Source organism: Belonocnema kinseyi, chromosome 1 (genome assembly GCF_010883055.1).
Source record: "Belonocnema kinseyi isolate 2016_QV_RU_SX_M_011 chromosome 1, B_treatae_v1, whole genome shotgun sequence".
NCBI lineage: Eukaryota > Metazoa > Arthropoda > Insecta > Hymenoptera > Cynipidae > Belonocnema > Belonocnema kinseyi.
The window spans coordinates 155,445,134-155,457,757 of NC_046657.1; positions in this window are offsets into that span (position 1 = coordinate 155,445,134).

Here is a 12,624-nt window from a genome sequence, read left to right on the forward strand (position 1 = left end):
TCATAGTGTGCAATATTGTATTATACTCTATCACATTACATCGTATTGTATGATGTTGTTTCTTACTTGATCATGTTGTATCATGGTGTACAATATTGTATCATATCGTATGGTATTGTATAATTCTGCATCATGTTACATCACATTGCATCATATTGTATTATATAGTCTAAAATTGTATCATATTGTATCACACAATATCATATTGTGCCATTTAGCATTATGTTGTATCATATTCCATCATATTATAGTTATCACATCAGTCATTTAAATGAAAAACCTAGCGCTCGCCTATGATAGACCAGTAGGAGATAAAACCTGAGAGGGAATATTAACCCTTAAAAGACACCAATTCAAAAAATAACGTAGCTGACACTTAGGGTCTTTTGGACTCCAGCGTTTTTAAACTGTTGTAAAAAGTTAAATTTTTGATATTTTTGTTAAGAAGTTTTTTTGAGTATTCTTTAACACCTTTTCTAAAGAATCAATCGGTATAGTAACTTAAATTTTATTTTTAATACTCCAATGGACCCCCAGTGTCATTTAAGGGTTAAAATTGAGAGGAAAACAGGTCCGCACTTGGTTGGACTATCTTTAGTCTAATCAACATCCACCACCACAAAACCGCTGATCCTACGTCAGAGCAGAACATGTACAGATTCCTCCTTCCAGAAGCGATCCTTGCGAGAACATTACTACGTGCCTGGCATACCGTATTCTCTAGATCGCTTAACTGATCGTTAAGTCGGCAGTTCACAATAATGAATGGGAGCAGCCGACAAGTTAGGCGGAATTTCGCCCTGAAGATTCTTTGGACACACTAAACTATTCAGCGTTAATCCCGTAATTTTTCGTTCAGCGATGCACGTCTTTCATGAGGGGAGCTTTCCTCAGTACCTTTTTGTATCATTAAAGAAGAAAAAAAGACCCGTTTACAAGGAATAATCCATTTTCCGTAGTAAGGAAGTGTGACAACTTTAAAACCTTACACTCAGAGAAATGTTTGCTTGAATTAAACAACAAAATTTATTTGAATTCATATACTTGAATAAAACAAATTTTTTTCTTCAATGAAAAAAAAAAGTGTTGATTTAATTTAAAGAAATGGAAACTATTTGCCTTATTGATTGAAACACATAATTTGTTAAGTTCAATTTGGTTTAAATAAAAAATTGACTCTTATTAAACAATGCTTTTGTTGAAAATCTGTTTATTTGAATTCATAAAAATATTTATTTGATTCAAACGAAAATACAGGAGAAACCAGTACCACAAAGTGCCGCTAAGCGTGCTAAAGCGCTGCTGGCGGTTCCTAATGGACTAACCTAGAATCTAAATTAATTGAATGAATGTATTCAGCAAAGAAATAATTCCTCTTAAAATAATGCTTGAGTATTTTTCTTCAAACAATTATTTATTTAAAACGAATGTCAGATTTTCTTTGAAGATACTTATGTTATCAAGATAGAATCCCATTAGTGCAAAAGAATTTTATTAAGTTGACATGGTATGCAGTCGGTTCTCTTCGCCGCTAACAATTATTTTGGAATTCAATAATATTTATAAAATTCAAAACATTGGTGCACATAATCAATTTTATTTATGCAAATGTAGATAGGAATTTGCAACTTTCATAAGCTACAAACTTTACGCTGATACTCAAATCAAATCACTCATAAAACTATTAAAAAAATTATAAGTTTATTGCGTCGGTAAGTTTTTGTTGGTAAGAATTTAAGATTTTAAAATAGATTTAAAAAAATGTTTTTAATTTCGAAATAATTATGTAAAAGTCAAAAGCAATTTCATTCCAAAAATTATTAAAGGGTTATAAATGTACTGCGTCTATAATTTTTTTCGCTGATTATTTGTATGTATTAATCTACTTAAAATTAAACCATTTCGAATTTTTTTAACAGTGAAACATTTTTGTAAATAATAAAAAATAAATATATGACGGCATAAAACAAAGTTATGAGCTTTAAAAAATGCTTAAAAATACAATTATTACATTTTCTTGATAATTTAAAAAAATGTTATACGTTTATAAAGCAAAATATTGAAGGAAAAAGAATTCAATAACATTTTCAAAATGTTTATTAAGAATGCATTTCATTTTATCAAAGTATAATTTAAAAATTTTAAATCAAAATGTTTTCAAATAAAATAATTGAAAATGCAAGGAGGAAAGTATTTATACGTGAAATAAAAATAAAGTATGCAGCACTTTTTAAAATGGGTAATATTTAAAATAGCGATTCATTTTTTTACATATTAAACACTTTTGTTTTTAATTGTTATTTTAAATTAAAAACTGTATGAAAAAGTACTATAAAAGTATTAAATAAATCGAAAACTGCGTTTCACAGAGGTTTTTAAAAATCAGAAAATATTAATTTTTTCACTGCGGTTTGCGGTTTATGAAAATTTTCGTATAGCAGTACATTATTTTTTGTCATTGCTTTTATTAAAGAATTTTTGTGTATGCAACTTTTCTTTATTATTCATTACCTTTGGTTCGTTTTTAAACGTTTTAAATATTTAAAAACAACAAGTGTTAAGTCCTTCCTTAAATAAGTGAAACTTACTTCGGTTTTCACATATGTTATATTATTATTTAAGAAATTTTATTTTTCATTAAAAATTGAGTAAGAGAATATTATATACAATAAAAGAGTTGGATAAGTTGAAAACTGCGCATTTTATGGAGAGTTTTTGTTTATTGTTTATTACTTTTAGATATTTTATAACATTTTTAAATATATTAGGAAAACAAAAGTATAGAGCCTTTTATGAAATAAGTAAAATTCAATTCTAAAATTTTTATCAATAAAAAATGGTATGTTAAAGTCTCTCGAAAATTTTCAAGTATCATCAGAAAGATGTTTTCTTAAAAGAAACATTGAGTTCCACAACGTTTCGTTGTCAGATGGTTGAGACTCACCATACGACTTCGTACGACACTGCCTTGAAATTCTTACTCGAGATTTTGTCACCGAGATCCAAGTGCTTCGATAGCGAAGTCGGTAGAGCGCGCGGTTAGGACACTAGTTTAAATAGTTTAAGGTAGCGTTCGAATCCTCGCGCAGTGCGATTTTTCAAAGCGATTAAGCGTGCGGTTATATTTGTAAGTAACAGTGTGCGAGGATTACGTGTTTTAATAATTTAAAAAATGAAGATTATATAACAATAATTTCGAAAATAATTTATTTTTTCGTTGAGAAATAGTGTTCAGTTGCGGCTAATTCTATTGATCCAATATTTCATATTCTTGGAATAATAAAATAATAATAATGCATTCGGCTTGAACAAGTGTTTCTGCTTTTTCATATACCAAAATATTTATTATTAACAATAAACATATTATCGAGCTTATACATTATTTTTATAAAGAATGCTCAATTTTGAAGTTGAGTGAAAAAAAGATTTACTTAATTGAACAAAAACTTTAATTAATTTTAAAACTATATATTCAAGGTAAACAAGAACTTTAATTATTTAAAAAAAGAAATTTATTAAAAACTAACCAAACATTTATTTGAACCAAACAAATAAGGACAAATAAACAATTTATTTGACTCAACCAAACATTTATTTGACCCCATATTTTCAACGACGAGTACTGAAACGTTGGTAATGCAATTTTATTTTACTTTTTTATTTTTATTTCGAACGTTATTTTATTGTAATTTGATGATAATAGAATAAATAAGGCAAAAGAAGGAAAAAGAGAAGAAAGAGAATTTGGTTAGCGGCCTTCTTATTTATATTTCCTCTCTTTTATTTTTGTCAAATTTTTTTTCATATTACAATAAGTTTTTTTTACTCGTGTTTATTTTTTGTTTATTTATTGTGGTCCAAATTTGGTCGTTGGATCCTTTTTTTTAACAGGAGTTTGCATTAATTTTATTATTGGACGTTAAATAGGATTTTTAATTTGGTTTTTGACCTAATTTAAATATCTTAAAGTTTGTTTCAGACCATTACTGGAACAACGTGAAAAATATGTATGTATGTGTAAAATATGTATGTATATGTATGTCGCAGGTATCATATTACTCGTCTTTGAAAACCAAAGTGATCGTCGCGTTTCGTTTTTTTAAATGCCAAAAAACTACCACTATCAAGGGGGTGAGAATAGCCCAAAAATATTTAAAATAGGAAATACCATTTATTATAACATCATTTTTATTGCATTTAGGGTGAATTTTAAACCCAAATCAACCCCATATCAATCAAGACAAAAATATTTTATAATTAGTGGTATTTTTTATTTTTTAATTTGGTGTGATATTCGCAACAATTAAATAGGGGCAGTTTTTTGGAATTTTCTGAAAACGAAAAGCGATGCTCACTTTAATTTTTTAAGATGAGTAATTTGATATCTGTAACATATTTTTATATTTTTCCCAGGTCGCTAGGGAGGTCCAAAAATAGGCTAAATTAGGGTCGCTATTTTTATTTTTATCAACGTTTTAGAAATGATTTCACCCCATGGAAGAACTTTAAGATGAATCCTTACCCCACATTAACCCCTTATTAATTAAAAAAAAAGTGATTTTATAATTAGTTGTATTTTCTATTTTTTTAATTTTTGTGATGTCTTCTGAACCCCTCAATAGGGGTAATTTGTAAAACTTTCAAAAAACTAAAAGAGATGCTTTTTTATTTTCAATTTAGAGTAATTGGATGCATGTAACATATTTTAATATTTTTTGCGCAGGTCGCTAAGGAGATCACTCTTTGCTAGTATTTTTGAATTTCTTTTGTATTTATTACCACTATTAATTTTTTTCCTGACAGGTTATACATTTAGTAAAAAAATAATTAAAATTATTCCTCAGAATCTGAGAATGAACTGCTGCAAAATTGTCTATTTTTTTTATTTCAAAATTTTCTACAAAAACTTCATAGCCTTGTATTAATGAAATTTTCCACACTATTAGAAAAAATAATGCTTTTTTCATAAATTTCTAATATGTTGAAAAATAAAATTCATAAATTTTTTGCGATTTTATTTAATAAGTTATGAATATTTTAATGTCCCGTATTTAGACAAATTCTTGACGAAGTTGCCTAGACCGGAACGAGCTGTCGCCCCAGTGGGGCAAAATGACGAAAAAATGTTCAAAATACGAATCCGGCTACAATTTTTAATCGATACTTTTTTTTTTGCAAATTAAAGCAAACTAAATTTTTAAGAGATCCCTTTAGGCCAATTTAAAAAGTAAAAGTTTTTGTTTATTTTATTTATGCACAAAGTTGGAAAAAATCGTAAAATTTAATATATTGTTATATTAGATATTATTTATTATCATCATTAATTAATTAAATATTAAATAATATTATGAGTTCAAAATGATTGATATTAGCGTTCAATCAAATAATAAATATTCCTGAAAAATAACGTAATAGTTTATTATAAATTAATCAATTGTTATTAGAAATTGTATTCTTATAAACAATTGTAGGTAATTTTTATTCTGTTCGTATATTTATGAAGCGATTTTCGTGATTAATCGAATTTAAAGTAACATGAAATCATATGAAGACAAAATGGAATATATTTTTTTTATTGTTATAAACACATTTTATAAAGAAATGCGCAGTTTGAGCAATTATTAAATGTATGAGGTAATTGTTTCTTGAAAGTTCTTTGTTTCACTTTAAAATGATGTTGCGATAAACTTTGTTGCAATTTAATGCCAATTTTGTGACTGTTACAAACAAATTTTATGAACAAATGCACACTTTAAGCCATTTGTAAGAGTTTCAGTCACTTCTTTTAACGTATTTTCTAGTCTTTCTAGTGATTTTTTTGTAAATTAGATTGTCATTTTATGACAAATGTCATTGTTATAAACAAATCTTATAAACAAATGTACAGTTTGAACAATTTTTGAGTGTTTGAGACACTTTTTTAAAATGTGTTTTGTTTAATGTGGCATTGATATTTCAATAAAGTGTATTATCATTTCATAACAATTTTGTAATGGTTATAAACAAATTTGATAAAGAAATACACAGTTTGAATGATTTTTAAGAGTTTTAGTTACTTTTTTTTCAAACTACTTTGTTAGTTTTGTTAGTGATACTTTTGCCTTACAAAGCACATTTAAAAAATTACTCAAACATTCAAAAAGTTTTCAAACTGCGCACTTATTTGTCAAAAATTCTATAACTATAAGAAATATATTCTGCTTTGCCTTCAGATGTTGTTATGTTACTTTAAATTGTATTAAAAACTAAAATCGCTTAATAAATATCCCAAAACCACTTAAAAATCACCTACCATAGTTTATAACAATGCAATTGTTAATAAGAATTTATTGATTTATTATAAACTATTAGGTAATATTTAACAAATGTTTATTCACTGATTAAACACTAATACAAATTATTTTAAATCAATTGCCAGTTATTTTATTAACAATATCTTAAATTTTACGATTTTTTTCCAAATTTGTGTATAAATAAAGTTAACAACTTTTTTTTATCAGCCTCAATACATCTCTTAAGGACTCAGTTAGCTTTAGTTATCAGAAACAAATGAAAATCGGTTAAAAACTGTAGCTAGAATCGTATTTTGAATTTTTTTTTTCGTAATTTACTTTTTGATTGAGAAATAACATTAATTAAAATTAATATATAAATTGGCAACAGTGTTCAAACAATTTAAATTATTTTTTCTACTTAAGATTTCATTATTCGTTTGCAAATTTAATAATTTTCTTTAGAAAATTAATTTTTTCAAATTAAATGGTTTTGTTAAAAAGTCATCCCGTTCGGTAAAAAGTTCAACTGTTTTTTAGCAAATCCGTCTTTTTGACTCAAAAATTCAACAGTTAGGTCGTTGTATTATTGTTTAAACTATTGCTTTTGAACTCGTATTTTTAGTTTGAATATTCATCTTTGTACTTATAAATTTCATCTTCCTTAAGCAAAAATGCTACTTTTCGGTTGGATATTTATCTATTTAGGTTGAGGATTCAACAATTCTATTGAAAATTCGTTGTTTTTATCTAAATTAATTCAACCACCTTTTTTGGTTTACCTAATACTTCAATTTTCTAACGAATTCTTGAATTTTAAATTCAAGACTAATTTTCTATCATAGAAAAATGCTTATCAAAAAATAGAATAGTTGATATTCCAATGAAAAAAAAGTTTAAATATAAATTAAAAACAGTCGAATTTATTTGAAAAAGAAACGAATTTTCAATATAAAACTGTGAAACTCTCAACCTAAACAGATTAAATTTCAAGCAACGTGTTGACCTAAATTTTTTATATTATTTTACACGACACTGAGGAATTTTTACACAACAAGCATAACATTTCAAATTTAAAAAATAGTTCTTTTTAGTAAAAACAGAGATTTTTCAACTAAAAAAGATCAATCTTAAAAAAATTGAAAAGTTACATTTTCAGTTGAAAATTTAATTTAAAAAAAAAAACGGAATAAAGGGTTTTAAACTAAATATTTGAATTTCCAACGAAAAAAATAACAAAAAAGGATAAATTGTTAACAAAATTGGTAATAAAAAAGAACCACAGACCACAGACTACAGACTACAGATTACAGACTTCAGACTACAGACTACAAACTACAAAAATACAGACTACAAACTACAAAAATACAGACTACAGACTACATAGTACAGACTACAGACTACAGACTACAGGCTAAAGACCACGAATTATAGACCACAGACTACATACTACAGACTACAGAATACAGACTACAGAATAAAAAAATACAGGCTAGAGACTATAGACTACAGACTACAGACTATAGACTACACATTAGAGACTACAGACAGACAGACATAAATCTTCGTGAAAATCGTTTTTTCTGACTCCGGGGGTCTCAAAACGTGGAGATTTGATGAAAGCCGTCTCAGTGAAATTTTACATTTTTTTTTTTTAAATTCAACTGTTTTATAGAAATTTCATGGTTTTGGATTGAAAATTAAAGTTTTTCGGATCAAAATTCGTATTTTTTGTTTGAAAATTTGACTTCTATGCAAAAAAAATCTTTTATAAATTAAAAATTATTGATTTCTATTGAGAATTGTACTATTCCATTTTTCATTAAAAAGTGATCAGTTCTTGCCTAAAATTCAACTATTTAGGTGAAACTTGTCTTGTTTTGTAGAAATTTCATTTTTTTTTTATTGAAAAGTCTTTTTTGTCTAAAAATTCATTTTTACATTCTCATCCTGATGAAAGAGTATTGGTTTTATGTAAAATTTCACTTTCTTTTCATGAAATCTCCACGTTTTGAAACCCATTGAGTCAAAAAAGCGATTTTTACTAAGGTGTTTGTCTGTCCATAGTCTGTGGTTAGAGCATTTCCGAGATAAAAAAAAACTAAAATGAATATTTTAAGCCAAACAACGCATTATATGAAAAAAAGCCATTAGAAGATAATCGTTGGTTTTCGAAAGCCCTTCTAGCTTATGATAACAACTTTTTTAATTTGGTCGAAAAGTTGAAAATTCCAAATTTGATCCGACCAAAAATAATGAAAAATCCAAAAATTCCATTTTTTGTTCAAACTATGCAAGATACGAAAAAAATGAATAAACTAAAAATGTCGTTCAATTGAACAGTTTTTCATTTAGAATTGAAATCATTCTTGGTTCAGATATCATTTATTACATTTTATGTTAAAAATTTATGTTGAAGGTTGATGTCACTCCTTGTTTTAAAGTTAAATTACTTTGATTGATTGAAATTATTTGATTGATTGAAAATTCACAATTTTAGTAAAAGGTTCATCTATTTGTTTGAAAATTTTACATTGCTTGCCGAAAATTTGTTTAAGTTTGAAAATTCAATATTTTGGAAGATATATTTTTCTTTGTTGTCCAAAAATTCTTACTTTGTTAAAATTAATCTTTTGTTATAAATAAATGAAATAAAGATGAATCAATTTTTTGAGTTTTTTTTTGTATTTTGTCACATTTTTTTATTAATTCAAAAGTTTTTGTTTCAAATTAAATTTTTTCTATTAAGTTTTTTTTTTAATTAATTTTGTTAAAAGAAATTTTAATGTTTGCAGGAGTTAAATAAAAGAGATATTTATCTTTAAACTTCGTTTTTCAAAAGCAAATATTTTTTTCAATAAATGCTTATAATGAATGAAACAGCGGTGAAAAGTCTAATTAAAAACTTTGAAAATAAAATTTCTTTTATCAATACTGAAAAAAAGTTAAAAATCACTAAAGTAGATGGTGCCCGGACATTAAGTATTATTTTTTTTTTCAAAAAGCCCCTATGAAGAATAAAAAGCGGATGAAAGATCCGATTGAAAATTTAGCAAACAAAATGTCCTCTTTTTTATTCATGGAAAAATTCTTAGGCAACTGCGAATCTTTAAAAATCAGTCCGACACGATTCGCCTTTTTAGTTTCTGGAAAATTTCCGCATATTTCCTTCAAGAAATAAATTCCCTTCTCTTCTTTTCAAAGTTTTCTCCAGTATAATTTAGAGCAAAACTTTAAATCTTTAGAATTTTGATCAACTAAATACATTTTCTAGATTTTCCAGTGAATAGAACTGTGGAAATCTCAGTGTTAGTTTCGAATTCAAACGGAATGAAAAATTATTGATCTGAATCTGCCGAAATCAATCAAAACTAAGTAGTCTTACTTTCTGAAATCTTTTTTGGATGAAAACTATTTGTTCTGACAATTTTTATTTTTTTATTTAAAATTTCATCCTTTTTAGTAGAAGCATTGTATGTTTCAAGGACATAAATGCAACTGTTTTGCCGAGAAATCAAGTATTGCCTAACAATGCACTGTTTGTTTAAAATTGGTATTTTTGTATTGAAAAGCCACTTTATTTTTCTTGGATAAAAATGCAACCGTTTGTTAAAAGTTTAACCATATTGTTAAAAAGCTATACTTTTTGGTTTAAAATTAGACTATTTAGCAGAAAATTAACTAATTGTTTACAATTTCTATTCTTGTGTTGGAAAGTAAACTAGAATCCACTTTGTATAAAAATTAAACTATTTTTGTTAGCTTTTTTTTTAAATTCATCTGTTTTAGAAGAAATTTTATTTTTTTAAATAAAAATGCAACTTTTCTGCTAACAGTTTAATTCTTCTTTAAAAGTTTGTTCTTTTATTTTAAAACTCACGTGCTTTAGCAAGAATTACATATTTCTTGAGGCTAAAAATCTCACTATTTAGTTGAAAATTCAACAATTTTGCAGAAAATTCATACTTTCCATTTGAAAATTTTGCTGAGAATTTTACTGTTTTGTGAAAAATTTACTTTTTGTTTTAAATATATATTGTTTTTGGTAACTTTTTGGTAAATTTTTGAAAACTTTTTTGTTGAAAATTGAACTATTTTATTAAAGAAGCATACTTTTTGGTTTAAACTTTTACTGTGTTGTTTAAAATTTTTTTTGTTTCTTATAAAATTTACTTTTACTTTAAAACATATACTTTGAGGTTGGAAAATAAACAGAAATTTTTTCTGGATGAAAGTAAAACTTTTTAAAACGAAATTTGTCGTTATTTTATTAGAAATTCATCTTTTTGAGTACAAATTTCATTTTTCTTATATAAAAATGCATCTATTTTGTAGAGAATTCACATATTTTGCTAAAAGGTCATTGTTTTTGGTTGAAAATTCGTCGCTTAAGGTTGAAAATTAAATTTTTTTCGAAGAAACTCATTTCTTGTTTGAAAAATCATATTTTGATTCATTATCTTTTCGAGATAAAAAAAACAACTATTTGATAGAGAATTCAACCGTTTTGTTAAAAAGGCTTCCTTCTTCGTTAAAAATTTGTTGTTTCAGATTTAAAATTCAATTTTTTTCCTAAGAAACTTATTTCTTGTTTTAAAATGCATATTTTGATCCTGAAAAGTCAACTAATATCTTTTTAACCGAAAATTCAACTATTTTTCCAAAACTTATTTTTATGCTTTGAAAATTCGTTTGTTTTAGTAGAAATTTTTTTGTATGAAAATTTTATTTTATTTTTTTTTTAAGATTTATATGTTTAGTTAAAAATTCATACCACTAGTTAAAAGTTGAACTATTTTGTTAGAAATTAATCTTCTTTAATTAAAGATTAACATCTTGGCTAAAAGTTAAGCTGCACTGTTAAATTTTGTTATTAAATGCTTATGTATTCAGTTAGAAATTTAACTTTTTAGTGGAAAAGCCTGGTTTTGTTTCAAATTAAATTTTTAAATAAGAATTTAGCTTTCTCATCTTGTTAATATTAATCTGTTTTAGTTGGAAATTCTTCTTTTTTGGTAAAAAAATCATTTTATTATTTTGAAAGATCATTTATGTTGGGTAGAAATGTATCAGTTTAGTAGAAAATTAGTCAGGCGAGGAAGCAAATCCTGAACCCACGTATCTCAATTAATTATTTAAAAATGAATTTTTTTTCAAAAATTAGCATGTTTGCGGAACATCTTAAACAAATGAATTTAAAACCACTTAGTTAATTTCTCAATAATTAATTAAGGTACCTGGGTTCAAAATTAGCTTGGACCGCATTGTGGTTCGTTATTACCCTACCTTTAAAAATTCACCTTTGCAGTTTTTTCCAGCATAAAGTAGAGCAAAAATGCAATCTCTAAAATTCTGATCAACTGTGTAAATTTAGTAGAGGTTTCTGTTACTGAAACTGTAACAAGTAACACGTTACTTTTTAAAACTACGGGAATTTTCCGAGACGATATATTATTCTAAAAGATAAACGACTGAATGAAACAAAACCGTAAAATTTTAAACATCTTTTGAATTTAATCAAATCGTTCTTCTGGAACCTGAATTTTCCTAATTGGGCCCGTCGTCGTTAGTCGTGACCCTTGAAAACAAAGCTCCAATTGAGTTCATTCTTCTGGATTTTCCTTCAAATGAGAGCTCTTGGATCCTTCTTTCAATGGCAGTTTTCACTCGAGAAAGCTGCGTTGACTTTGTATTTTACACGCGGTTGTATTCTTCTGCCACCTAAAAGATTTGCGGTGTAGCGACATTATTTCTCTCTCACGAATCTCCTTTTACCATTCCCGTCCTCTATCTCAAACCTCGCGGATGACTCTTTTTATGCACATCGCGTCAACCGAAATTTTGCTCGCGCAGCTTTGTCGTCGCTCCTTTACACATTCTCCCGAACAAGTCCTGATGACGTGATGCTAGGAATGGGCGGCTCGAAACTCCGCTTCCGGCGTACTTATCGCTCGAAGTCTCTGCAAAAAAGGTCAAATAAAAAACAGCATAGACGAAGACTCAAGTCTGGCTTCCCCTGCCATAATTTCTTTCTTATATTCTAACGGTTTCTCCTAAGGCTTACGAGTTTCTAGTGATAATAGAACTTGCGCAGATTAGAATGTTTTAGAAAAAAGACCAATTTTATTAAGGGGAAGAGCTTATTTTCTTCTGTTTCACAAAGAAAAAGAAAAATTTAGTATTCCCTTTTTGGATTAGACAATATCAAAGGGTTTTGATCTCTCCTTCGCTTCTCCCGAAGACTGACTCTATCAATTCCTCTCTCTCTCTCTAGCTCTTCTTCGATTCTCCCACTATCTGAGTCTTTGAATCCCTCTCCCTCTCTATCTCTGCTTCGCTCCTCCCACTAACT